General features: G+C 44.5%; 1 protein-coding gene across 1 annotated transcript in view; it reads right to left on the bottom strand.

Moving 5' to 3' along the window:
- SUMF1 (sulfatase modifying factor 1) overlaps positions 1 to 27,799 on the bottom strand; it is a 278,363-nt gene that overhangs the window by 16,154 nt on the left and 234,410 nt on the right. The gene's annotated exons all lie outside the window — the stretch shown is intronic.

Below are 27,799 nucleotides of genomic sequence, written 5' to 3'. Positions count from 1 at the left end.
TGAAGTGGAAGCGGTATGTCTAAGAAAGGAATGTGGTGCATGTCTGATGCTGGGGCAAAGTTATATGCCTCAGGCTGGGGCAAATGAGAAAAACAGATTAGAAATTTCTATAAAAAAAAAGTGGCCATGTAAGTGGCCATTCATTGGTATTTGTGTTCTTTCTAGGTGTTTTAAAGATTTCCCTATAAGCACTGTGATCTAAGTCTTAGAATTACTTCCAAAAGAACTGCAACCACGGCCTCCATGTGCAACAGAAGAAATGTGTCCTAAAAGCAAACCGATGAGCAGGTTTGCTTTATCCAGCATTAAAACTCAATCAGCACAGAGTCACACAGGGACTCCATCTACAGCGAAGAACTACTGGAGAATAAAATGGGTTGTGGTAAGCTTTAATGGTGCTGCAGTCATTCTCTCATCAGAGATACTAATTAGAGAGTCTCCCAGGGACCAGAATCAGGAGAGAAGGTTCAACTAATTAGAAAGTCAAATTAGCAAGGACTTGGCAAGCTTTTATCCACATAGGGACTCCATGTGAGTCACACAAGCGGGACAACTAAAGCGTGACTGGGAATGCTCAGCTCAAGCATCAGAACACAAATCCAGTGCTCCTGTTTAAATGTCCCTTACCTCTCAGCCGCTGGTGTATGATTGTATGAATGATCAATACTCAAGTAAATGTTCTACTATATTAAGAGAGATTTATATAGCACACATTCTGCAATTTGGATGGCCTCGCTGCACTATCGTGTCAGGTATCCTCTTGCTATGGTTTCAAGGAATCTGGGCTCGTGAGCAGTAGCAGCAGTAGCCTACCCGTGCCTCGGTTGTTTACAATAACAGTGTTACAATGATTGACAAGAATATGAATTGAATGTAGGGAGCAGGCGTTTTCTGGGTCAGCAGCATCTATAAAAATAGTATGGGGGGGCACAAGGGGACACACATACATCTGGTTGGACCATCAATAATGATTTACTGTGAAAAGCATCCCTACGCATGTGCGTATTTTTCTGTTTTTATGCAGGCAGCAAAGACCTGACTTCAAGTCAAGTTATGCACTTATGGCCTCATCTCCAGTTTGGAGGGCCCGGGAGATCCTCCAATATCTGGAGGAGACTTTAACTATGGAGTAGATTTCACAAGCAGAATTTCCTCCACAATATTCTGTCAATGGCAGAGGAATTTCAGATGGTAGCTTCTACTTTGTATTAAGAGCTTCCTCCAAAAACTAGGAGAGTTTCAGTTCCCACCAAACTTTGAATGAGGCCTTTAATGAGTTAATGTGTTCTGGCTATGGTGATAGTAAGATTTTCTGTAATTACATATACTGAGCTAAGTAGCCTATGAACATTCTGCTCTTTCTCAGCGCACACTGTTTGGGTTTCTTATTGAACAGTGATATATAGAAATTGGTGGAGATCTAAAACGGCATCGGACTAATCAGATCAGGCCACCTACTGTGTTCTGTAACTTCATGGGCCCTATAGAGTTGCTGCCTCTGCCTTTGCTCCTGATACTTTAAAAAGCTGCCATTGTGTACGATGTGTCCAAATCGATATTTGTGTCTGTGTATGGATGATACATTTACAGGTACATGGACAGGATCCACCGGGCCCACCCAGGTCACCCATTTTTTCTACCTGCTATATGTTCATAGACTTCACTTACTCTCCATCCCAGTCTTTGCTATGACATTATAATTACACTTTATATACACAGAGGGGAGTGAACATCTGAGTGTTTTGGGTTTGTGTCCATCTATTTTTATCACTTTTCTGCCTCATGTAACTATCTGAAGCCACCAGAAGTAACTTTACTGCTTTACTAAGATTACACTATATAGAGATGCAGGGCTAAATAGATATTCAAACTCAATAGGGCTGGACACACCCAACTAGATTCCCAATTTCTTTCCTGCTGTAACCTTGTACACCATACCTGGTCTCCATCCCTGTTTTTACTCTAAGCGCTTTAAAGCTGCCATTTAGTGAACTTGAATCACACTCTATGACTTCCCTCTCTGCAACACTCCACAGCACTCCACTCATCTGACTAAAAAGTACAGCAGGTTTCTTTTGAGAGTGTGGCAGGCTGGAAACAGATGAGAGGTTTCAGGTTGTGCTCAGGAAAGGGAAATACGCAGCACACCCTCTACCCCCAAATGTAAAACCTATAAAGTCTTCGGTGGCTTGTGAAATTCAATAAGCCTGTCCTGGATTTTTACAAAGGAAGAGGGTGAAGCAAACCAGCCCAACTCTTCCAAGGAGTGGCTTAAGGGCATTTCCACTCTGAACATTTCAAAACATGCATGGGCAAAGCCACATGGTGTTGCCTGTGCAAGAGCTATTGGCTTTGCCAATGTGTTGTGGCCATGCTGTACAACAGCGTGGCTGCTGTTCAACATCGCTAACAGTTAGTGGAGTAGGGGAGTGGTGTGAAGTGTTGCAGAGTAGACTGGCGTACACTCTGTCCATGGAATTTATATTCAAGAAAGGCCCCTTATTGATCTGGATCAAACAAGAAATGCAAGGGGATTAACTGATAGTGCTGGTATTAGAACAGGAGACGTTTTCTAGAGCTAGGAAAGCTCAAGTGACAGAGCTTGAGAGATTGCAATTTCAGGGAACGCATTGGTCAACCAGACCAAGGGATGGGATCTTGTGAAGCTATGAGAGGACTGAAACTACAGGATCAATCAGTGCAGTAAATGAGTATTCAAGTCAGCTTTGCGCAGTACAGATCTGCCTCCTAGTGAGACAGTAGCAAAAGGAGAAAATAGCTGGAACAGTGTTGTATCCATATATTGACTGAATGACTAGCCAAAGGAAGGCCACAAGAAGGATCTTTTGCTCCACAAGATATGGCAAATGCACAAGACTGCATACTTTGTGGGTAGAGAGATCCAGACTGGGATTATCCATACTTGCTGAAGTGTCTGTGTGTATGGCAGAAATATGCTAAACAGTATAATCCCCATTCTACCACTCCCTTACATCAGATGCCCCTGATACGTAAGGGGCCTGGGGCATCTCATTATGTTCCATGGCCACAAATGGACAAGGAAAATGTAAACAATTTGTTGCCGCTGCTTACAGAGGGAGCAGGTTAGTGGGTTGGAGCTTTGGAAAAACAAACTGCAGGTATTACCTTACCAGTAGGGGACATAAAAAAGTCAGTTTAGTTCTCTTATAGGAGATGAAACGGACACCGTTTTTTAAAAGGCTGGAGTGAGAAATGTTACCCTCACTGAAAGTAAATATGATGGTTCTCCATTTAATTTAGTAAGAACAGCAATTTGGGATCAGTTGAAGATGATGTATCCTCATAGGCCAGAAATTGGATCTCTTATGGCACAGTCAATGCAGCCAAATGAGGATCTTGCTCAGTTCCTTAATAGGATGAAAGAGAAATGGACCCAAGGTGTAAGCCAGGGTTGGGAGGTAACAGGAGGAACCGCTGTATCATTTTATAACGTGGTGAAAAAAGGGTCACCCACTGATGTACAGGATAGCCTAGATAATAGAGTGGCATTAAAAGCCAAGCGCTGGACAAAGATACAAGTGCATATAATTCATTTTGTATGAAAAGAAACAGGAAAAAGAGAGGAACAAACAGGAAGTGATAGACAAAGCAGCAGCCAAATAAGTACAGCAGAAGTTGGTAAAGGGAGGAGCAGTGGTAGGAGTTGCCACTCAGATAACTGCCATATTTGTGGGACCAGTCCCTGGGACCACTCAACAACAATACTCATAGTGAGCAATCTATGTTTTTCCTGTGGCCCTGTATGGGGGAACACAGCCTCCAGCTGATTTGTTTTCTGGGCAATCCAGAACGGTATTTTTTCCCGTTCCGTGGGCACTTTTCCCATAATAGTATGCACAGTTTGTGGATTAATCCCAGTAGCCAATTGATAGCCACCAGTTACTGGCGGTGCTGGACGCGCCGGTGTTGTGTTCAATGTTCGCATTACGAACTGAACCAATCGTCTATATAATGCCACTAATTCATTATATAGTACTCGTAAATCTTCGATCGGCATATTCTGTATGCCTGGGTGAGGTGTATATGTGGCAAACATAGGCCATGTTGGTCCTTCATTACTTAAATGACCTAGCCTCACGCTTCGTAATACATGTGGTAGGGCGCCTTCAAACCAGTTCTGATGCTCTTGGTATGTGAGCGATATTTCATGATACTGGTATGCTTCGTACCGTACAGGTACGTTCGCAATGTCATATGTGTGAAATGTGTGCGTTCTTTGGTCAGCCTCAGGAAAGGTGACCCAACAGTAAAAAGTCTCTGTTTGGTATGCTTCAGTTGCTTCTATAATCAGAGTCACATCCCGCCCTCTTCTGTAAGGCCATGCACTAATAAATGTTGTGTAAGTGCATGTCTAGCATTTGCAGGAATGTCTATGGTATTAGCCATAGTTGTTTAGAGAAACGGAACACCAAAATAGGGGACGTTTTTTCCTTTTATGAGTTCGAGCTCGAACAACCTACAGCTTAATTAGGTGTTACCTGTTCAGCTGAGGAGGATTCTCCCAAAGACCACGGACGTCTCCGTATAATGGTACTTAGGGTACCTGTTGTCTGTGAGACAGTGATAGTCAGGGTATCCGTAAATTAGTGCCTAAACACCATCGTTGGTGGCGCCATGTCATAGTTTGGACTCTTGCTCTGAGCAAGACTGCGGGTCTCAGGATGACCGTACTTTCGTTTGTAGGTGACTAAGTTTCTTCCTACAACTAGTTGTAACTGTTGTCCAAACCTTACCGGCTTACTAGCAGTACCTCACCAGAAACACAATAGTAAAAGGTGATTTGCAGCAGTCGCTTACGCATGGACTCAAAGTACGATATCTCAGGGTTGTCGTGGTTAAACGGAAATTACCCTTTTCTCACAGATTGATTATGTCTCATACAAACAAAGGCAGTAACACAGATGCAGTGAAGTTTATAATAGTTTTTATTCAACATAACTGCAATTTGTGATAAGTTGCATGGACTGCAATGATTAGGATAATGAATATACCAAGCAACAGTATTGTGAGGAAGAGAGTCATTGTTATAAAGACCCCCACCATTGTGCAATATATGAAAGAAATATATGTAATGTATAAGATGGAATAAACCCTAATACCCTAAGGAGAATAGGTCTAACCTCCTACCTAAAAGGAGAGCTGGGTTCGTTAAACCTAATCTGCCAAAACCGTGTCCATGAGAGGAGCCCCCAACCCTCGTTACCTTGGAATTAGGTCTCTATCTCAGACTCCGCAGGGACACGAAGACTGGGTCAGCGTCAAGATGACTGCAGCATTGGTATCAGCGCTGGTGGCGATGCCCTCTGGTCGGAATCCCTCTGATTATCTGTCTAAAGTGTGTTGTATTTATACAGATCTACAAGGTCCCCTGACATAAGTGTTATTCATAACAATAGATAACAGGCATGCTTGGGACGGCAATTAATATCAACAATCCCTCGAAAGTATAGAGAGGGAAAAACCCTAAGTGTGAATACCTACTGTATGTTTGTCTTTCGTGCTTGATCTTGACGCCTTGGCGCAGTGACACTGATAATAGAACCCATAACAAGTGGCCTAACTATAAACAAGGCCACCATCTTAAAGGAAATAAATAATTAAATAGACTAAGACAGAGCAAGCTAAGTAGGTTAAAAGTCACTGGGTGACGGGGGCACGAGTTTACAAGCCTACGGCTAAGCTAACTCCTGTTATCCCGTTAAAACAAACTAGGATTCACTACAGCAACAGGACAATGTAGAGATACAGGAAAGTAGTAGAGAAGGACGAGGAGGAATAGGAAGAGGTAGGATGGGTACTCAAAGACTGGATCAGATATATCATTATTGTCAGAGTTATGGACAATTTTTTTTAGAGATTGTAGAACTAAGAGATGGGATGAGCAAATTGGAAGGGTAGGAATTTATAATCAGCCAGGGAATACAGCAGTACAGTTACAACCTAATCTGTGAATCATATATGTACCTCAGGCACCATCACCAGCAGCACCATCACATGCAGCTAGCAGTAATGCCACAAGCACAACAGGTGCTGCCTGAGCAAAATTAATACCCCAATTGTGATTCCACCTCAAACTGGACAGGGAGGTATAGTTGTAAGAGGAAGGAATCCTTTTTGGATTAATTCTGTGGGAGCATACGGACAATGAAAGTGCCCACAGATCATTTCTATGTGCCCAGTATTGTCAGTGGTGCACAGGCCAGATGTGGAACCCACTGTGACAGTAGCTATCAATGAAAAAAGGTATGTATTTCTCATAGATATAGGAGCAACTAGATCCTGTATTAAAGGGGGGGGCTACTGATTTTTAACAGATCAATGGCCACACAGGGATTTTTCTGGGGAAGTAATGAGGGTTCCTTTCAATAAACAGGTGGAGATGGAAGTAGGTACATGGATGGATGATTACTATTTTCTCTAGCTGCCCGAGCTAGCTTATTAGGAAGAGATCCTTGTGGCCTAATTAAATATGACTATTCATGGTGCCAGGATCTGTTCAACCCTTGGAGTTTCATCTTCCAGAATGATGACATTAACAGTAGATTCCTCTACTGGAGATCAAGTAAAGGCGACCTGTTGATATGGAGGTATTTACAATGGCAGTGTATACAATATATACAATCAGCAGAGAGACCAGAGTTATTGTTAAAGGAGGTTCAGTTACCTAAAGAATGTATTTTTCAGAGGCAGGGACAAGACTCTTGGATGCCTATTTTTATCGAACCAGTAAAAATGGTTCGAGACCTATTGGATGACCAACTGTTTTGTGATGACAATTCTAAGTGGCATACCATTGAGGACAGTGTTGGAAGGGAGGGCACCCACACCAAGAAAAGCTTTTGATTCTGTTAGGAAAGCCATTCTGTCCCAGGTACCAGGCTTTTTATGGACTAAGGGTCCTCATGACGTAGGCCTTATTCATACTGCTACACCATTCCGAATTACATTGAATGGAAGATGCAGCCTTACCCAGAATGAGACAGTATCCTCTTTCTAAGGAAGAAGATGAGGGCATTGCCCCTATTATACAGGCCTTGCCAAGGCAAGGAGTAATTTACCCTGGAGTGTCTCCTTGCAACACCCCGAGTTACCCGGTTAAGGAGTCTCAGGGTAATGCTTGGCACATGGTTCAGGACCTGCATCCCAGAACTATGTAGTGGTACCAGAATTTCCAATTGTTCCTGGCCAGTCTATCATTTTGAGGACACTGAATGGAAAGTTGAATGTATTGATATGGCTATTCTTCAATAATTGTGTATGGTGATCTCTTGTTGAAAGGGCAAATATATTTGAATTTAAGGCATACGAAAACAATTTATTGGGATTCCAAATTTCTCTTACTGATAAAAGTATTGTTGACTCTTACCTGCAAGGACACACCTGAGCTACTGTTGTGAACATCAGATCATGTAAACAGCTTTCTTGCATTTCATTAAGCTCTGTGCAAATCTCCCACTTGGGGTCTAACTATACAATTGTCACCTCTTTGTTAATGAGGTGTGCTCTTTTAGTCCTTACCCTGCAGGAGGGCAGGCACAAACAATATATATATATTTCTCTAACACCCTAGATATAGACTATAGATACTAGTGTTAAAAATGTCTTTGTAAGAGTAAGATGAAGTACCACAGATCCATGCAGTACAGCATATTTTTAAGATAATCAAGGCTTCTATGTTCTTCCCTAAATAGGTGTTTGAGCTAAAGGTACCCAACAATGATCCGGAGGTCCACCCTGTGACAACTAGCCAACAAGTTCCTATTTGTAACTATGACCTCAAAGAATTCCAAGTTTAACTGACTTTTCTTTGGGGACAATGACTACTCCCACAAGCAGTCAAAATCAATGGCAGAAAACCCTGGATTCACCCCACCCATGTTCGTGTAAGTCCAGCATTGCATTAAGACTTATGAACAATGGGAATGAAAAAAGAGGGGAGGAGAAGATTGTCGCTGTAAAAATACCCCCCTCTGCTTTTGGACAATTTCTTTTTAAAGAACAGCACAAAAGATATGTATTTTTATTTTTTGTTTCTTTTTTCTCTCTCAATTCTATCCTTTCTATTTTTCTACAACAATGAGTACTTTAGTCATAATATTTTATATGTATAAAGGGAACTTTCTTATTGGAATATTGTGACTCATAATGCCCATACTCATTTGTTGGCAAGTATGTGGTATCAGCATATGTTAGACATATGTTTGAAAAATACTAATGAGTCTTTTTTTATGTGCTCCCTAGTTCCTCATGCTTCTGGATCGGATAGGCTATATGTAACAAGAGAAGTGCCCCCAATTACAGACTTATTTTTATTGCATCTTTACTTATGTAGGTTTAAGGCCCAAATGCAGTTGCAACTGCGCCTTCTCCTGCCTCCGCACACCGGACCCTCCTACCACACGCCCACAGACCTGACCTCCTCAGCTGCATCCTTCTCAACACTCACTTCCCACACCAAACACGCAGTGGAGATCTGCGACCTGCCTGATTCCATCTCTCCAGACGTTGCCTTCTTCACAGAAACTTGGATGACACCCACCTCAGCCCCAGACATCGCCACCGCCATTCCCGATGGCTACAAAATCATACACAAGGGCTTCATCAACCGACCGCGAGGATGCCATAGCCATTGTTCACAGAAATACTCTACTAGCTCTGACGACCACTCTTCCAGCATGAAGCACCTCCACTTCCAGATTCAGATGAACTCGAACACCACCCTCCACGACACCCCTGTCTACAGACCCTGTCCCACCTTCAGCAAATCCCATTGCCGATTTCATCAAACACCATGCTCTCACCTCAACGGACAACATCCTCCTCGGCGACCTCAATTTCCACCTGGAAAACCTCACCGACCACAACACAACTTCCCTACTGGAGAACCTCACCACCCTGGGGCTCAAACAACTGGTCACCTCGCCTACCCACTCAGCAGGACACACGCTCGACCCAGTTTTCTCTGCCCGGCAATGATATCCTCATCACCCACACCTCCTAACTGCATTGGACTGATCACTACTGTGTCCACTTCTTCACCAAACCCACCGAACACAACCGCACCCTCCACCACTCAGAAAGAAGCTGGAACAAGGTCTCAGAAGACCAACTCGCCACCACCCTCTGCCAAACAACACCGCCGACCACAACGGACGCCAAAACATCAGCAGGCAACCTCCACCAAAAGTTCTCCGATTCTGCCAAAACACTGGCCCTTCCTCAGGAAACCCTCTGATAAGCAACCCCCCACGAAAGCCAGCTGGTTCTTTCCCACCCTCCAAGAGTCCAAGCGCACCTGAAGAAGGCTCGAGAGAAGATGGAGGACCAGCAAGACCCTGGCTGACCGCGCAGCCTTCAAAACCACCATCAGCACACACCACCACCTTATCAAAACCACAAAGAAAACGTCCATCCAGGAACGCATCAACACCAACGCACTCAACAGCAAAGAACTCTTCACCATGATCAAAGAACTCACCTAACCCAGCACAGACTCCACAGACATCCACCCTCTCAAGATCCCTGCCACAACCTTGCCACTTTTTTCATCCCAAGATCTTAGACATCTACGACAGCTTCACCACTGAAGACCCACCCACAACCAAAGGCTCCAGTGCCCAGCCGACCCTGCTCGACTGGACCACTCTCCACCGACGACACCCGAAGATCATGAAAAACATCCACTCCGGAGCCCCCTAAAATCCATGCCCCCACCACATCTTCAACAGAGCCAGTGCCAGAATCGCCCCTGAACTATGCCACACCATCAACTGCGCCATCAATTCCGCCACTTTCCCGGAAGACTGGAAGCACGCAGAAATCAACCCACTGCTGAAGAAACCCTCTGCCAACCAGACAGACCTCAAGAACTACAGACCTATCTCTCTGCTCCCCTTCCCAGCCCAAAGTCATTTAGAAGGCCATTGAGGCCCAACTCACCAAATTCATCGAAACCAACCACATCTTGGATCCCTCCAAATCACGCTTCAGAAGCAACCACAGCACCGAGACCACACTTTTTGCAGCAATGAATGACATCCACGCTCTCCTCAGCTGAGACAAAACTGCAGCCCTCATCCTCCTGGACCTCTCAGCCACCTTCGACACCGTCTCCCACCTCATGCCGGCATCGGGCAGCAAACCCTTGGAATGGATCCACTCATTCCTCACCGGCCAAACTCAGAGTCAGGCTCCCAACGTTCTCCTCAAAACCAACAGAGGCTCCTCTCTAAGAACCACCCTCTTCAACATCTAAATGGCCCCTCACGCTAACATCATCAGAAGCAACGGACTCAGCATCATCTTCTATGCAGACAACACCAGCTGATTCTCTCCCTCACTGATGAGCCTACAACCGCAAAAAGCAACTTCCACAACCGAATGAAGGCAGTCAACGCCTGAATGAAGAAGAGCTGCCTGAAACGCAACTCCAACAAAACCGAGGTCCTCATCCTGGGTTTCACCCCCTTCGCCTGGGACAACTCCTTCTGGCCCTCAATGCTCTGAACCTCTCCCCCCACCACACTCACCAAACACGCACACAACCTCTGCATCATCCTCGACTTCTCGCTCTCAGTGAACCGCCATATCAACACCGTCCCCTAAGGCAGATAATGCTCATATTTGAATCTGGATTGAAGTGAATGAAAACAGCGTTTAAATGCCGCGGGGAGTGTTTTAAACATTATTTGGCGTATTTTAGCATACAAGCGAGCAAGTGATATTTATGTTGAAAATTAATGGTTAATGAGCTAGGAAATGCTTCAGAACAGTAGGAAATGTGCTATTATCAACTTTTCCATCATTGTCATACTTCATAGTTGTTTATATGCATTATCACTTTCTCAGCTCAAATAAGCCTTTTAGAGCGATAGTCGTGCTCTCCTATTGCAGAAAATGCTCATATTTGAATCTGGATTGAAGTCAATGAAAACAGCGTTTAAAGGCCGCGGGGAGTGTTTTAAACATCATTTGGCATACTTTAGCATACAAGCGAGCAAGTGATATTTATGTTGAAAATTAATGGTTAATGAGCTAGGAAATGCTTCAGAACAGTAGGAAATGTGCTATTATCAACTTTTCCATCATTGTCATACTTCATAGTTGTTTATATGCATTATCACTTTCTCAGCTCAAATAAGCCTTTTAGAGCGATAGTCGTGCTCTCCTATTGCAGAAAATGCTCATATTTGAATCTGGATTGAAGTCAATGAAAACAGCGTTTAAAGGCCACGGGCAATGTTCCTCTGTTTTCTCTAACCTAGGGTGTAGGTGGCACTTAACAGGTCATGTCCTTGGGGTGTGCAACCAGGTCACAAAACTGCCTTGATGCCCTATTACATGGAGCAATGATATCCCTTTTTTGCTTTAGTGGTGGAGAGGCTAATGCCAAAGATCTTGGCTAATTATGCGCTGCGCGCGCGCGAATGGTCAATTTCTTGGCGCACGTATCCTTGACTGCAGCGCACAGAGACTGCACACTGCCGCACACAGTGGAAAAAAATTAGAGGGAACATTGGTGACATTCCTCAGGAGTACCATTTGTTCAATGATGCACAGCTATTTTTGGAAGTATTCTGCCATTTGTTCAGGCCAAAGCAACAGCCCAATGGTTGCAGATAACTCAATGGGAGCTTCTTAAGACTATCAACACTACCAAGGATGGGTTCAATGCACTGCGTGTGATGAGAATAATGGTGATGCAGCACCGCTATGTATTTGACCTTATGATGGCCATGGGTGTGGAATTCCTGGAGCCTGACACCCAGGACATATTGTTTGGGGTCAAGGACAAGTTTTCATGTTTATTTTGTCCTTGGGACAAGTATGCCCAAAACCTGCTGCCAGTTTACAGGGAAGGCAACTATCTGCAGCTGAGGTAATATTTGTGTACATATGTTAATGCTGTTCAAACTTGTATTTATGGTTCATTAATTCAAAGCTTTTTTTATTAGGATGAGTGCTCTAAATAAACATAAGGTCACACTGTGCCACTGACAGTGGTTCCAGACAAAAAAGTGTATACACATGTTTGAAAAGCGTAACAGTATGAGGCTACATGTAATTCTCCCAGAATGCTCTCTGATTAGATGCAAATGTTTATAGAAGCTTGTAAGCAAGATTGATGATGCCCTTCTTTCAAAATCAAATGTTCAGAAGACAAATGCAAGTAGGTAAAAAACATTTTGCTAAATTACTGTGAAGTTTTTGGCACTATTTCTTTGAAGCATCATTTAGTAAAATGTGCTGATGTATGCCAATGTTTCCCAAAAATATTCATAATGTAAAGTCAGTGTCACCATTTTAACAAGATTATGGGAAACATAAAAATAACAAGCATTGGCAAAGCCGACCGATCTTACATTGGTTGTCTGTCTTTTGGTTTTGACAATGCGTGTCTTGTTTTGACATTGCTTTTGTAACACTTTCTTGTTGTGCGAGCCGTCAGACCCTCACTATTGTAACAAACATTGGCAAAAAGCAAAATAGGTTTTGTGGCCTCCAAGAGCACACATTGCCACAGTAGTTCCCGGCGCTGACCAAAACTAATTTGTGTGCCAATTTGCTCCTTGTGGAAGAGCAGAATGTTGTCACTCACAGTAAAGTCAGTTGATAGATAGCTAGAGAGGTAACAGAATTTTAATAAAAACAAAATGTCTTAGTTAACACAACGCCTAATTAGGGCCCAATTCTTAAGTAATGTCACAAAAGTACACTCATAGTATATATCTTTGAATTAGTGGCTTTCATGAAATAAGATTTTACAGAAATAGACCAGGAAATCGTACTCCTAGAAAATATTTGTCAACTGTATTTTTAGCACGAGCAAATGTGCTCATGTCAAAATCTATTGAGCGTTTACAAGATCACTTTCCCTCCAACCACTTTTTTCCCCAACCCTGGAAGAACTTCTCCTTCTGGCCTTGTCAGGAGTAAATTTCCAACCTTTCTCAGTATGGGGAAAAGATTAGAGAAGAGCTGGTGGAAATCCTTAAAAAATGCACGTTAGTAGGTTTGCACAGACTCAAAGGCATTTCAGCCCTCGACCTATTGCTTACTGCTTCCTCCAGCCCCAGGATGTAGATCTGCAGAAAGATGCCAAAATAAGGTAATTGCTATATTAGGGCTTGAAATTGGTAGTATTCAAGCCCTACTATAGTATTAGCCTTGGCATAATCAGAAAGGCCAATATCAGAGTTCTTATGTAATGTGACTGCTGCCACAATTTGTTGTCAACCGACATGGCACCAAAGGGACAAGTACATTTTATTTACAGGACAAGTAGGTTGAGGAAGCAACCTGTTCCATTGGCAAGTAGATATTTTATCAAATTCCACACTCCTAAAGGCAATATCTCTAAATTAATCAGAACAGTGTGTTGTATCTTTATTCCAGCAAATTATGCAGATAATGGAACTTTATCAGAAGCTATAGAGACACTGCATAACCTACAAACAAAAGCAGTAGAAAGCAGTAGATGAAGGAGGTGCCCCAGATAATTGGTTTAGTGGGTGGTTGACACTACTGCCATCCTGAATGTCCGGACTGTTGGGAGCTTTGAATTAATCTATTGTAGCCTTATTATTAATATATTGTGTCATACAGTTGATTCTAGCATATTGTAAAAGAGTAGGTTTTAAGGTACAGTGATGTTTCCAGTTAGAAAACCAACAAGTGTAGTAGATCCTCACGGTAATGTGTATCACTTAGCACCAAATGAAGAGCAAGATTTAGATTTAATAGTTGAAATATCAACTAGAGGTGCGAACGTTACAGTAGTTGGAGAAAATGAACATGAAAATATAACACAACAGACATTGGCAAAAAGCGCTACACGGGTGTATGCACCAAAAGAACACTGCAGGCTTAAATCCAATGCTGACTGGGATAAGGTGAAGGAGTTAACTTGAAAACATACTGAAATAAACAACCTGCAAGAATTGGAGTGAAAAGCTAACTCGTGTTTAGCAAACATGAAGGTATTTATGACTCACTGGCACGTATTTGTGTTTCCAAATAGATTTTAAACCTGATTAGACAATGAGTGAAGGAAATCTAATCAGCTCAGAATACACAGAGGTCTTAGCGTTACAATGATAAGGCACACCTGGTATTAAAGAACAAGTTGCTTACCTTCGGTAACGCCTTATCTGGTAGAGACATATTCGTATCTTAGAATTTTCCCCAGACGTCAATCTGGATCCGGTGATTTTTCTTGAGTAGCACCCCTGCACGACATCAGGTGGCATTGGTTGGCTCCGCATCAGTCATCAGCATCATGCCGCCAGAAGGATGTTGCAAGACTTATATAGGCGCCACCCTGTCGCGCTATCAGTTTCTTTTCACGACTTTCCACGCCTGAAGCGCAGAGCCATGAAGAACGCTGTCCACCTGTGTGTCAAAACTAGGACCTGAAAGGGATGTTCCTGTACCTAGAAATCAGTTCGCAGAGCGGAGAGGATGGATGGGTCGGTAAGGAATCAAGAATATGTCTCTACTGATAAGGAGTTACAGAAGGTAAATAACTTGTTCATCTGATAGAGACTTCTAGTTGCAGATTCCTTACCTTAGAATAGATACCCAAGTAACACCATCCCCGGAGGGTCTGCAAACCAAAATCATACTAGGATGTCCTGCAGGACCGAATGGGCAAAATACCTATCCCTCCAGATCTGACTGTCCAGGCAGTAGTGTTTGGTGAACATGTGCAAGGATGCTCACGCTGCTGCCGGACAGATGTCCAGGACTGGAACTCTGCATGCTAACGCAGTGGTCGCAGCTTTCTCTCTGGTAGAGTGAGCGTGCAAATCCTAGTGGGGTTGCTTTTTAGCCAATGCGTAGCACTTTTTAATGCAGAGAACGACCCATCTATAGATGGTCCTCTTGTGCACTGCCCAACCTTTCTTCACACCCACATACCCAACAGAGTTGATCATCCTCATGGAACACTTTGGTACGATCAAGGTAGAACACCAACGCTCTTTTTGGGTCCAGGTGGTGGAACCTCTCCTCTTCCTTAGAAGGAGGAGCAGGGTGCATAAGAAGTAGGCAAGTTGATGGACTGGCCTACATTGAAGGGCATAACCACCTTCGGAAGAAAGGAAGCCCATGTGTGAAGCACCACTTTGTCAGGATAGATGGAAAGATAGGGCGAGTTAGATGACAAAGCCTGAAGCTCACTGACCCTATGAGCAGAGGGAATGGCCCATAAGGAAGGCTGTTTTGAGAGAACAGTTATGAAGTGGCTCAAAAGGAGCACACATAAGGAATGTTAGAACCAAATTCAAATCCCACTGGGGCATGATAAATGGTGAAGGAGGAAACATGTGGGTAAGACCCTTAAGGAACCTACTAACTATGGGAGGCTTAAACAAAGAGGGCTGATCTGGTAATCTCAGAAATTCAGAGATAGCAGACAAATACCCTTTGAGGGTGCCTAAATCAGAGCCCTGTTGGGCCAAAAAAGTATGAACAAGAGAACCTCTGATAAAGGGGCATAAATGGGGTCTACAGACATGTCTGTGCAGCATGCCACAAATTTGTTCCATCAACAAGCGTATATCGTTTTGGTGGAAGGACACCTGGCTGCCAAGATAACATTACCGACTTAGGGCGGAAGGTCAACAGCTGTCAAGTGCTGCAGCTCAATCTCCATGCAAGATGGCAGAGACTGGACAGGTTTGGGTGGAGAACCGTCACCTGGTGCTGCGACAGAAGAGCCTCCCGAAGGGGCAGTCTGATCGGAGGATCGATTGCCATACTCAATAGCTCGGGATACCAGACTCTTAATGCACAATCCAGAGCCACAAGGATTACTTGGGCCTGGTCATTCTTGATCTTCTTGAGGACTGTGGGCAGAAGTGATATGGAGCAAAGGTGTACAGGAGGCCTGAGCTCCATTCAAGACGAAAGGCGTTGCACAGCAAGTGCCGTCTTGGAAACTCCAACATGCAAAACTGCTGACATTGTACATTCTCTACAGAGGCGAACAGATCTAACCAAGACTCTCCCACTGCTGAAAGAGACCTTGTGCCACCTCTGGATGGAGACGCCATTCGTGACTGACCAGGCACTGTTGGCTGAGTTTGTCCGTTCTGGCGTTCAGACAACCTGCCAGGTGTTGAACCACCAGGGAAATGCCCCGATGTTTCAGCCATTTCCAGAGGCGCAGAGCCTTCTGACAAAGGGTCCACAACCCCATCCCACCCTGCTACCTTCAGTACCACATGGCAGTGGTGTTGTCTGTGAACACCTGCAACACTTTCCCTTTGAGAGAGGGAAGAAATGCTTTCAATGCCAATCTGATCACCCTGAGCTCCAAAAGGTTGATGTGGAGCCCAGACTCCATCAAAGACCAGACAACTCTGATCTCTGCTTCTCCCATGTGGTTGCCCCATCCCAGCAGTGACATATCTTTCACTACTGTGAGGTCTGGTTGGGGAAGGGAGAGGGATCTGCCCCTGACCCAATCATGGTTAAGAAGCCACCACTGCAGATCTTGCGCAGTCCCCACCAAGATCTGGACCATGTCAGAAAGACTCCCCTCTGGAACTTCAGGTCCCACTGCAGAGCCCGCCTGTGCCATCTGGCATGTGACATAAGCAGGATGCGGTAGGCCATGAGGCCCAGCAAGAGTCATTCTCACCAAAATCCAGGATAGAGGCTGAAACATCATATCATAGCCTGAATATCCTGCACTTGCTGTTTGGGAGGATAAGACAGAAACTGCACTGTGTCCAGAACAGTTCCAATGGCAAGGAGTGTCAGAGGGAGTCAGGTGTGACTTTGGCACATTTATAATGAACCCCAACAAATGCAGGAGGTTTGCAGTAGTCTGGAAGTTGGAGACGACAGCCTGGGGTGCAGCCCACCTTCAGCAGCCAGTCGTCGAGGTAAGGGAAGACAAAAACCCCAGACCTGCGCAGATGAGCTGTGACCGTTGCCATCACCTTGGTGAACACCAAAGGGGCACTGGTAAGGCAAAAAGGAAGCACAGCGAACTGAAAGTGCTTGTGGCCAACCATAAAACACAACTGGCGCCTGTGGGCAGGCAGGTTGGGGATGTGAAAATAAGCGTCCTGCAAGTCCAATGCTACCATCCAGTGTCCTTGGTCTAGGGCAGATAGAACCTGAGCCTGGGTGGGAATTTTGAACATTATGAACTTCTCCTTTCTGAGGAAGAGATTAAGGGACCAAAGGTCTAGGATAGACACTTGTCCTTTTTGGGTACCAGAAAGTAGCGGAATAACAACCATGACCTACTTCCGGCCCAGGGACCCTGTTTATGGCTCCCTTGGCCAAGAGAACTGTAAACTCCTCGCAGAGAAGTGCCAAGTGATCCTCTGTCATGCGATCATAGGTTGGTGGCATGGATGGAGGGGGAAGTCTCGAAGGGGAGGGAGTAGCCCCTTTGGACTATTTGCAAAACCCACCTGTTCAATGTGATGGACTGCCAGCGGGGCAGATGATGGCAAATCTTGCATCTGACTTTTCCCTGATGGGAAAGCGTCACACTAGGAAGGCTTTCAGGTTGCAGAGGAAGAGAGGCGGTATACTGGCTAGACCGATGGGTCCCTGATCCATGCCGATGCTGGATCCCACATCCCTGGCCATGCAGAGGCTGTGCAGCATGTGCGTCACGGTGACTGGAGAGGAACGGACGTGGCTGGACGCCCCTTCCATGGTCATGAAAGGGGTGAAATGCAGAATAAGAGTGGAGAAGGGCAGCTGCCTAAGGACCGGACCGTAGCTCGGGACTCCTTAAAATGCTTGAGTGCTGAGTCTTTGTCTCTGAAAAGATGGGTACCATCAAAGGGCATATCAATAAGGGTGGATTTGAAATCCCCTGAAAAGCCCAATTTCCTCAACCAGGCATGGCACCTCAAGGCCACCGTCGTTGAAACTGATCTGCCCAGTGAATCGGTCATACCAAGCCCACATCTGACTGTAAACTTAGCTGCATCTCTCCCATCAGCAACAGCTTGGAAGATAATGGCCCGGGACTCCTCCAGGACCTGTGGCATCACTTGTGCAACCATGTCCCATAAAGAATGGGTGTAACAGCCCAAAAGGCATGCAGTGTTCATGGACTGCAATGCCAGGCTGGAGGAAGAAAAAAAAAATCTTCTTTCCAAGCTGATCCAGCCTCTCGGATTCCCTATCTGGGGGTGCAGAAGGGAATGCGCCTGGGGACGTGGAGGTTTGGATAACCAAGCTCTCTGTAGTTGGATGTTGCGTCAGGGACACTGGATCATTTAGAATGGGTCTATGGTGGCAGACAACTGTTCTGTTCACAGGAGCCCCTGTGCTGTGTTTGCACCAGGTCCCCAGCAGGACATCAGTGAGGGCTTCATTGAAGGGCAAAAGTGGTTCTTAAGAGGAAGCCCTCAACTGAAGCACCTCTGTCAGAAGGTTAGTCCTGACTGTCATGAAAGGCAACTCGAGGCCCAGGACCTCAGCCGCTTTTCTCACTACCACTGAGTAAGACGCTCCCTCCTCTGTAGCCACATTAGTGGGGAGAAAGCATGCTAGTGTCAGGGGAAGTGTCCAGACCACTGGCTGCACCCAGGTCTGTCCGCCAGTAAATGGGATCTTCTAGATGGAATTCTAAAGGGTTCAGTGACCCCTGCCATTCCACACCATACCCCAACCCCAGGAATTAAGGGTCAGGACCAGACATAAGGGGCAAAATCCCAGTCAAAGTCAGAATCGGCAAAGCGCAACGTCAGTCCAGCTCCGTGTCCGAGTCAGCAAAGAGGATGGAGATGTTGCCGACCGTGGGCAGGGGCCCATGTAGGGGGAGTCAACATCAGAACCATCGTCTGGGAAGGTCGAGATGGCACGACCCACACCGGTTCAGATCCAGGAAAGGATCCGTGGTTGCACCACCGGAGCAGGGGCCGGAGCCACTGGCGAGGAACCAGAACAGGACCCAGGCAACCCCACCTGATGGTGCTCCCACAGAGTCAGAATGCCCAAATAGGAGGTGCATGGCCTCATAGAACTCTCGTAGTTGGGCAGGAGTCGCTCCGGCTCCCAGAAACTCGTTGAGGCGTGAGGCCGACCCAGACACTGGCTCCGAGATTAGAGGCCTGGAATGATGATGCTCCATTTCCCTCGTCTTGTCAGCCAAGGGACGAGGTGAAGTTGCAGAATGCTTGCTCTTCTTCTTCAACTTCTTCTTGTGCCTCGACTTACCCGACTGTCCTGAGGACTTGGAGTGGAAAGATGAAGAATGGGGGGCTCTGCCATGGACGTCATTTAGGGAGTGCCAGAGGTCGCAGCTGCGACCCCCAGCTTGCCCCTTGCAACCCCGGACACTGCCTCTGATACCCCTGGTCTCAGAAGTGGCAAAATAAGTGCAAGGGATACAAGGGTCTGCTCGCCCTTCTAGACATTGCTTGGGGCTTCTTGTTTTCAATCAGTTTTTTTTTTATTACAATATTGTTAAATAATATATTATTCACTATTAGTGTAATAAAAAATGATGTACAGTTAGTTGGAATATGACCCTCCTTTGTAGTGGGCTTATGTAAAAGAGTGCATGTATGAGTGAATGTGTGTTTGTGTAAGTATGTGTGTGGGAGTGAAAGTAAAGATGAAAGGGAGTGTGATGTCACTTCCGCTACCTCTGGCATTTTGGTGAATTGACGTCCATGGGTTCTGTGACCATTCTCGAGACATTCCTCTCGACCGAGATCAGGAGCGACAAGAAGACGAGCGCTGTGCTGCCATGAGCTTTAGGGACCATTCCCTCAAAGCTTTCGGATTCATGGCCGAGCACTCTGAGCATGACTTCGGGTCGTGGTCGCGCTCCATACAAGACCAATCAAAAAGTGACTGAGGGGTACTCTTTTTGGATCGGCACTGGCTGGCACGAAAAGAAACTAACTGACATCAGCATGTCGGGGTAATGCCTATAGAGGTCCTGTGATGTCATTCCAGCATGCACTGTGCCAATGACAGACAGAGTCGATTGCCGCCACCGGACGGTGCGCAGGGGCACTGCTCAAGAAAAATCTCCAGATCTAGACTGACGCCTGGGGTAAATTCTAAGGTAAGGAATCTGCAACTAGAAGTCTCTATCAGATAATGTATATGCTGTAGAAATGTATGCATTCAACAGTAAAGAATGGTTAGCTTGTTGAACATTGTTAAAGCCACAAGTGAAGACTGTGTAGAAGATTAGTTTAGAGTTAAGTGGTTACGAGGTCACAGGTGTTTAAATGTTTCAGTCTATGACTAGCCAGTCAATTATGTTCTGTCTTGTAATAAAGCATTGTGTGATTTTGTATACAAGAGGCTGTCTGTGCCACAGCAACTTGAGACTGTCTGCCTGCCTGTGTGAAGAGGGTCGATCTCCCTGTCGCGACAGTTAAGGGCTGTCTCTTTATTGCCAAAGAAGAGTTTGCCTTTATTTCTACTTTTAAGTTTTTATTTACCCTGCAACTGCAACAGAGTAATGCAAGTGCCATTTTCTTTTGTTTTTATTTACTGAACCACGTCAAATGTCACTTGAAATGGTAAATAAAAATATACTTTAAATTAAAAGCACATTTTGACATGTCATTTGGCCCAGCAGCCAATGATGGCTGCTGGGCTCTACAAAAAAAATGAACATTCTGAGAAAAAAAAATGAAAGGACTGCATGGGATGGAAAAGCAATGGAGGAGCGGGTGGGGAAAGCAATCTGGAGTGGCCCAGGTGTAAAGGAGCAATGAAGCACTTGAATAAAATCGAAAAGAAAAGCCAGGAGTGGGTGGAGGAAGCAATGGACAAGCTTGGAGGCCGGTGAGAGAGAAATATGGAGCAAGGAGGAGCGGATGTTAAGATTTAGAAAAAAGTCCTTTCTCTGGCTGTGACCTTTAAAGTGTTTTTTTTACAGCACATACTCCAAAGTGAGTTCCATCTAGGGACCTGTATTACACTGAGGGTGTGATTTGATGCCCTGGTTGGAGGCCGGATTAGGAGCACAAACATGGAAGTCTCACCTATCAGTGGAATACTCCGTGAGCAGGTATCAATAGAGATGCACAGAAGGTGTTGGCATTCCACATAGAAAGCAAACGTTTTTGTCGGTTGTTCCCTCCAGCATTGTCAAAGCCTACAGGAGAGGCTTTTATCTGACGAACAACACTGGTGCACACAACATATTTAGACAGCATTTGTGAATGCCAAAATGTACATGTTTTGTCACAGTAAAACCAGATCTATTGGCTTTGTCAATTAATTTTTCAAGTGTGTGTTTAATAAACCTGGCAACAGGAGGGGATAACATCCAGTGGCTGAACTGCCGTCCAAGACTAAAGTTCGGACTTCCACACCTGACCATATTGTGTTATTCCTTGACAAATCACTTTACTTCACAGCATCTCCTTTCCTTTGACTGGCACATTTGGGAGCATCTTAAATGAATTCCCTTCAGAATGTTACCTAGGACAAAATAAACTCACAGACTGTAATGTCGCTCCACATATAATAATATTGCTCATTTGTTTTACTGCACACAATAAAATGAATGGTCTCTTGGGTCACTCATGGCAGCAGTGTGAGGCAATTACGAGAGATGCTCTCCTCAATATCTATAAGTTATTAATTTTCAATAATTCTCTGTGTCATAGTATAATATAACGTGATGAACTAAAGCATAAATGTTTAACACAAGCTGATTTCAGAGAGAAAAGTATAAACGTGGTTTTCTGATATCTATTCTGTTATTTGCTCGGACATTCTATTATTGGCTCAGTTTTGGCCAGTCAAGACAGACCACTCACTATTTCTTCCCTCACAATGCTGCCTTTACTTGCTGGTAATGGCATTTCTCAGAGTCCTTTTCTCGTCTCGATGAATCACATAGTGAGGCCCCTGTGCCTCCACTCACAATCCCTAACCAACGAATAAAAGACACTCCCCCCTTTGCTTCCTGTTCCGTACCAAGCCCAAACTTCACACAGTTGGACTTGTCGATAGGGTGGGAGGGATGGCATGATTTATCACGCAACAGAAGGACTAAGAGTAATCATTATCGGTAAGTAAACACAGAATTACCTCTTCACCCCTCTTGCCATGATGAATAACATAGTGAGATGTACCAAAGCCACAAAATGGACCAGGACAATGGCACAAAAAAGGCAAACACAAGCTTAACTCAGAGACAAAAAACTGGGCACAATACAGAAGCCAAAACTATAACTCTGAAAGGCCAGATTCTCCGGACACTGAAGCACCTGAAATCGGTACACAAAGGTAGAAGGCATTGCCCACAAAGAAGCATCCAGGATCTTCCCAACAGAAGTGGACATGCCCCTAGTAGACCTCCACTAGAGCCCCATAGGAGAGGACAGACCAAACCATCCAGCGAATGAAGCACCACCTCCACAGGAAACTGAGGATCAGGGAACAAACACCGGAAGAGTCACATCCTGTGGAAGATGAAAATTAGAGAATGTACCCTGAGCACAAAGCCAGGGCCCAACTGAAGAACAATCCTGTCCAGAAAAATACGAAAGAAAGGAGACAGACAGGACAACAAGCCAAGCTCTCTCAGCCTGCAAACAAACGTCACAGCCACCAGAAAAAAACACCTTTAGATCAGAAGTCAAAACCCCACAGACGCCATAGGTACCAACGGGGAAAAGGGAGAGCCTGCAAGCCATGCTGCAAACCCCAAGAAGAACACACCACCTGAGTGACCAGATGTAGATTAGAAAAAAAAAAAAAAGATACGGGTAACCAGACCCCAACTGTCCACCAGATCCATCCCTCCCCTTCCCCCCCCCCCTACCAATGGAACCAGAAAGCCGTAACGGCGGCCCACTGCAGAGTAGCAGGACCAAGACCCGGCTGAAAGCTCTCCTTGAGAAACTCCAGCACCTAAGGCAGAAACACAGAAAGCAGGACCACCCGCTTCTGATCAAACCAGGCCTGAAACATCTCATAATGCAGAGCATAAGACTATGGGGAGGCAACCACTGAGACGCCCACACAGGAGGAGAGACAGAGGCAAAAATGGCCCTGCAACATTAAGCCTCCACGCACAGCTGCAAAGTCGTCACCTTGAGCCTCGCCAGAGTGGGCACCTGGGGACACTGAAACCTCGGGGGGAACAGAATTAACAAGAACTGCCACACCTGACCCATCTTTATCTCCATCAAGATAGGAGACCCGACAGAGCAGGCCCACACCAGAGCCACCAGAAGAAATCCACTACCCTCTGTTCTCAAAGTTTTTGGTTTGGGATCAAAGGAAACGGAGGGAAAGCAATTAGCAGGCTCACAGGCCAAGGGCAGGTCAGGGCATCCAGCCCCAAAGCCGACCCCTCCCTTCTCCAGAGTTAAAAAACAGAGAAGAAGTGCATAGTCCAGGCTTGCGAACAGGTCCACCTGGGGGCGATCCTACAAGGTGAGCAGCCTGACAATACATAAGTCCCTGGAGAAAGATGGCCCTCAACCATTTAGAAGAGGGGAGAAATGTGGGCAAACACAAAACAGTAAAAGAATATGGCATAATCAGACCTAATTAATCAAAAAGAAGGGCCACAAAGAGCTGTCACCGCAAGTAGCACTGACCTCAACCCCTCTAGCTCCAGAGTGAGACATTAAGACCACACACAACAGGTCCCAACCAGCTGTGTAACACACAACACATTAATCATGGATAAGGGTAACACCTGGCCAACGACCTATAGGAATTAGGCTACGCCCACGCCGGCCGGAGGAATGCATCACAGACCTCCAACCAGGCGACACAAAAAAGTGGAGCAAGTAAAAGTCTGCCGCACTGTGTGCAAATGGTGCTCCCCCCCCGCTGGACCCGGGAGACTTTCCGCAATTACCACCCATGAGAAAGCTGGCCATTCTAATTTCAAGGCCTATGCTTGAAATAGAATGCAATCCAAATGGTTTGGCGCCGGTTGATGAATCTTCACGAAAGTTTTGAATAAAATACAACACTCACGTCATCTGCTGTCTGGAACGTTTTGTGGTGATCTGTCAAGCGATAGCAGAGAAAAAGGGAGATCCCAAAACATGTTTTCTCCATGTTAATTTCCATAGGAATTTTATCAGGAATAGAGGCTGTAAAACCAACCTGCACGGGATACCTATCCATTGACCAGGTAGTGACTTGTAAAAATAAAAATAAAAAATGCCTTTTACTTTTCTGGAAAAAACAATAACTTTTTTAAAAAACAAAAAAAAGGCACATGGCCTCTAGGTGCACGAGAGTGATTGCCCACATGTATAGCAACATTACTTGAACGAAACATCTCATCACTAATCTTGCAAAACTTGGTCTTTGTTCTAACTAGAAGACTAATATTATTAGTACCAAAAACCAAATGGATGCAAAATTAAGGATTATTTACAAGAGACATTTTTTGGGAATAGACGTATGCCATCCAAAGGAATGAAGGGGGGTCTCTTGTAATCAGCAGGTTAGGGATTCTTTCCCATATCTCAGTACGGAGAATCTTCTGTCTCCATTAGTGTTCCTCTTGGAGCTGGATGCGTTTGCTGATCTTAGAATCCCACCCTGCAGGCATTACACAGGGATGGATCTACTTGTCTTATGTCCTGTCACCCAGTGTTTGCAAGTGAGGTTTCATCCTGGTAGCTGTAATATGAGGTTAAGTACCCAAATTACAAGTTGCACAGAAAGTGTAATTTTTTTTATCTAGTAGCATTTTTGTACGTTTTATTGATTAGCGTGCATTACCAAAGCTCATCTGAATGTTAGTTAAGATCCTTATTACAACGGGTTGGAATTCGGCCACAATGTACTGGATGGCCATTAACTTTGCAGTTGACAAAACTGGTTTCAATTACTGAGATTATGAGGCAGGACAAGGGCACATTGTTGTTATAATAAAAGCCAGGTCCTTTAAGCCTTAAACAGCAAAGCAGCGGAAATCCCAGCTGTGCTAAGCTTACTCGTACTCATTCTTAGATCTTCTGAAGGTGGCCTGACTTTACTAAAGAACTAGAAGTAAATCCTAGACATCTACGACTCATAGATTGGTATTGGAAATGTGAATATTCATATAACATCCCAAATTCATTGGTCTCTTTACATATGAGCCACATACTTGTGCAGTCGACTAACCAAAATTTCCAAATAAATGATTTTCCCTAAGAATCTACGATTCTGTGAATCAGAATCTCAGTCTTCCAAGCAAATATCCGGTTTTCTCCATGGGTGTCAAAAGAATTTTCCAATCAGACCCCTAAAGGTGCAAAGGGCGGGTTACTGGGAACCAAAAGCAAATGTGTTTATTGCAATTCACTCCTATAATGATACTCAAATTGTTTGCTGGATCTCAGTCAACATTTTCTATTTGCTAACTAGAGTTTTTAAAAAATCGCCTTATATGAGAAAAGCTAGATACATTGTTACACAACAAAAGCACAGTTCAGATGACCTTCATTAAAAATGCATACTTCAACTGAAGTTTTAAATGAATACCTCAACAACCAAACAAAAAATGAGGGAAATGCTAAGCTTGAACTGAGGCTACCCACGCAAACAACGTTCTAGGAGAAAACAAATAACTCTGCTGTAAATATAGATTTTTCCTGCAACTTCAAGAGAAAGGACAAAGTAATGATATGCTTTGATTTCACCCTGGCGCTTGTGCTCTGTAATTTGTTGTGGAAAAAAATACCAGAACCCTTAAATCTGTGAGATGTGAGGGCAGCTTTGCTCCTTTGTCAGCAGGTGGTTGCAATGCAGTCATTAAAAGAAGGATGTTCTTGAAATGCTTACAGAGGCTGTCCAATATACCCCCTGGAACTAGGGCCTAATAAACTCAGTGACAACAATTGTTACTTGACGAATAGACAATCAACAGACAAAACACGCTGACATATATCATTATTAACTGTGCGCTCAATTTGTGGGTTTATATGACAGTATGCAAAAACCTATAATCAACTACCTATATTGGATCAGCCACAGCAAATCATACAGATTATTTAGTTGAAAAAAATCAAGTATATTTCATGAAGTATCAGTGCTTGGTGCCCAGAAAAGTGCTCACTCTGTGTGCAGAAAAGTGAGTGCAAACAGGTGCAAAAGGGTTTTAAAAAGCCACATTCAGGACTAGGAACATAGATTTTTCAAAGTGACATTGTGGTCAAAATGTACAACAGTTGCCACGTGTATTTAATCAATTTTGGTTCCACAATTCCTGTTTATCGTCTGCACTTCGGCCCTGAAGAGATTACTGGGACAACGTCAGGTCTGGCAGGAGCATGAGCGAAAAACAGGCTTCCTACCCATAGAACAGGAGGTGGAGAGCTACCCCCAAGGTACCCCAACACAAAATTCTGCTTCCAAGGAGCTAAGAAAATGTGTTCCACAAGTATCAGTCAGAAAGCCATGTAAATAGGGCTTAGGTACAGTGGTTAAGGGCATGGAAGTTGCCGCGTCCTAAAGAGGAACCCCCTCCGTCCCCTTTGAGAATGTAAATAAAAATATTTTTAAAAGCAGGGAGTGGTCCCACTGACCAGTAAATGCTCTCAAAAAATGAAACTGTAAAGTTTATTTTTTTCTTTTTAAATGCATCTTGCTTTCTCTCAAGGAAAGGGGGCTGCATTAAAAAAAAAAAAAAAAAAAAAAAGATAGCTCTATAGAAAAAGCAAATCACAGACATGGTGGTCTGCTGACCCTAGCAGGCCACCATACCTGAGATGGCTGCGATTGCGACCTTCCTTATTCATATGCACGAGGAAGGTCTATTTATGACCCAATATAGATTTCCTAATTGCGATTCGGAGACCATCGCAATTAAGAAATCCGTATTCCCGGATTGTGCGTACATCTGGCCTTATTTCCCTAGTCCTCAATGTGTATTTTAAACCTCTCGCGCCTGTTTGCACTCACTCTTTTTGCACACACTGCGCAATTTTCTGAGCACCAAGCACTGATACTTTATGACATATATCTGATTTTTTGACTGTGACAACTAAACAATCTGTAGGATTCATCATTGCTGGTGATCTAATATATACCAGTGAATATTATTGGTTTGTGCATACCGTCCCATAAAACCACAGATTGGGCACACAGTCAACACTAGTCTATGTTGGTGCGTTTGGTCTGTTGATTGCCTACTCTGCAAGGAACCACTGTTGTCATGGAATCCTCACAGAGCAGACCCAGGTAGATTTATATATTATTAGAACACATGAGTGCACCAAAGAAAGATATTATATATTCAGTTAGTCTCACATCATAAAAGTGGATGGGTACATCATAAGGTGGTGGAAGTGAATCGAAGTGCATCAAACCGCAAGAAAGTTGATGGGCAAGAACATGTCAGTAAGAGACGAGCAGGTGGAACCGCATCAAGACACGAGCACACAGGAGTGCAGGAAAATAAATCAAGACATTGTCCTCGGGTGGAAATACATGAAGTGTGTAATGAAAGTGTCAGTGAGTGGGGATGGATGACGCTGTATCACGCCACAATGGCTCAAAACAGTGTCTGTTACAAGGTCGAGGTGATTTCACATAACCCAAAGGTTAGCAAAACTGCAGAATCCTGCAAGGGTCAGAAATACTTCCCTGGGCCTAAATTAAGGTATTTTTTGTCTTTTTAGGGGCTGCTCCAATAGTATTACTAATAGCCTGCAGAACACATCAAATGGCTCAGAATAACCCATGTTTCATCTTCTGAAAAGGAGGATTGGCTGGCAAGCCCAGTTCTTACAGATCTCATCTGACTTACCGTTGTCTTAAGTGTAAAGGTTGTGGTTCT

The sequence above is a fragment of the Pleurodeles waltl genome, chromosome 9, assembly GCF_031143425.1.
Source record: "Pleurodeles waltl isolate 20211129_DDA chromosome 9, aPleWal1.hap1.20221129, whole genome shotgun sequence".
NCBI lineage: Eukaryota > Metazoa > Chordata > Amphibia > Caudata > Salamandridae > Pleurodeles > Pleurodeles waltl.
Note: the sequence above shows the minus strand (reverse complement) of the source record. Positions and strands in the feature narration are given on the sequence as shown.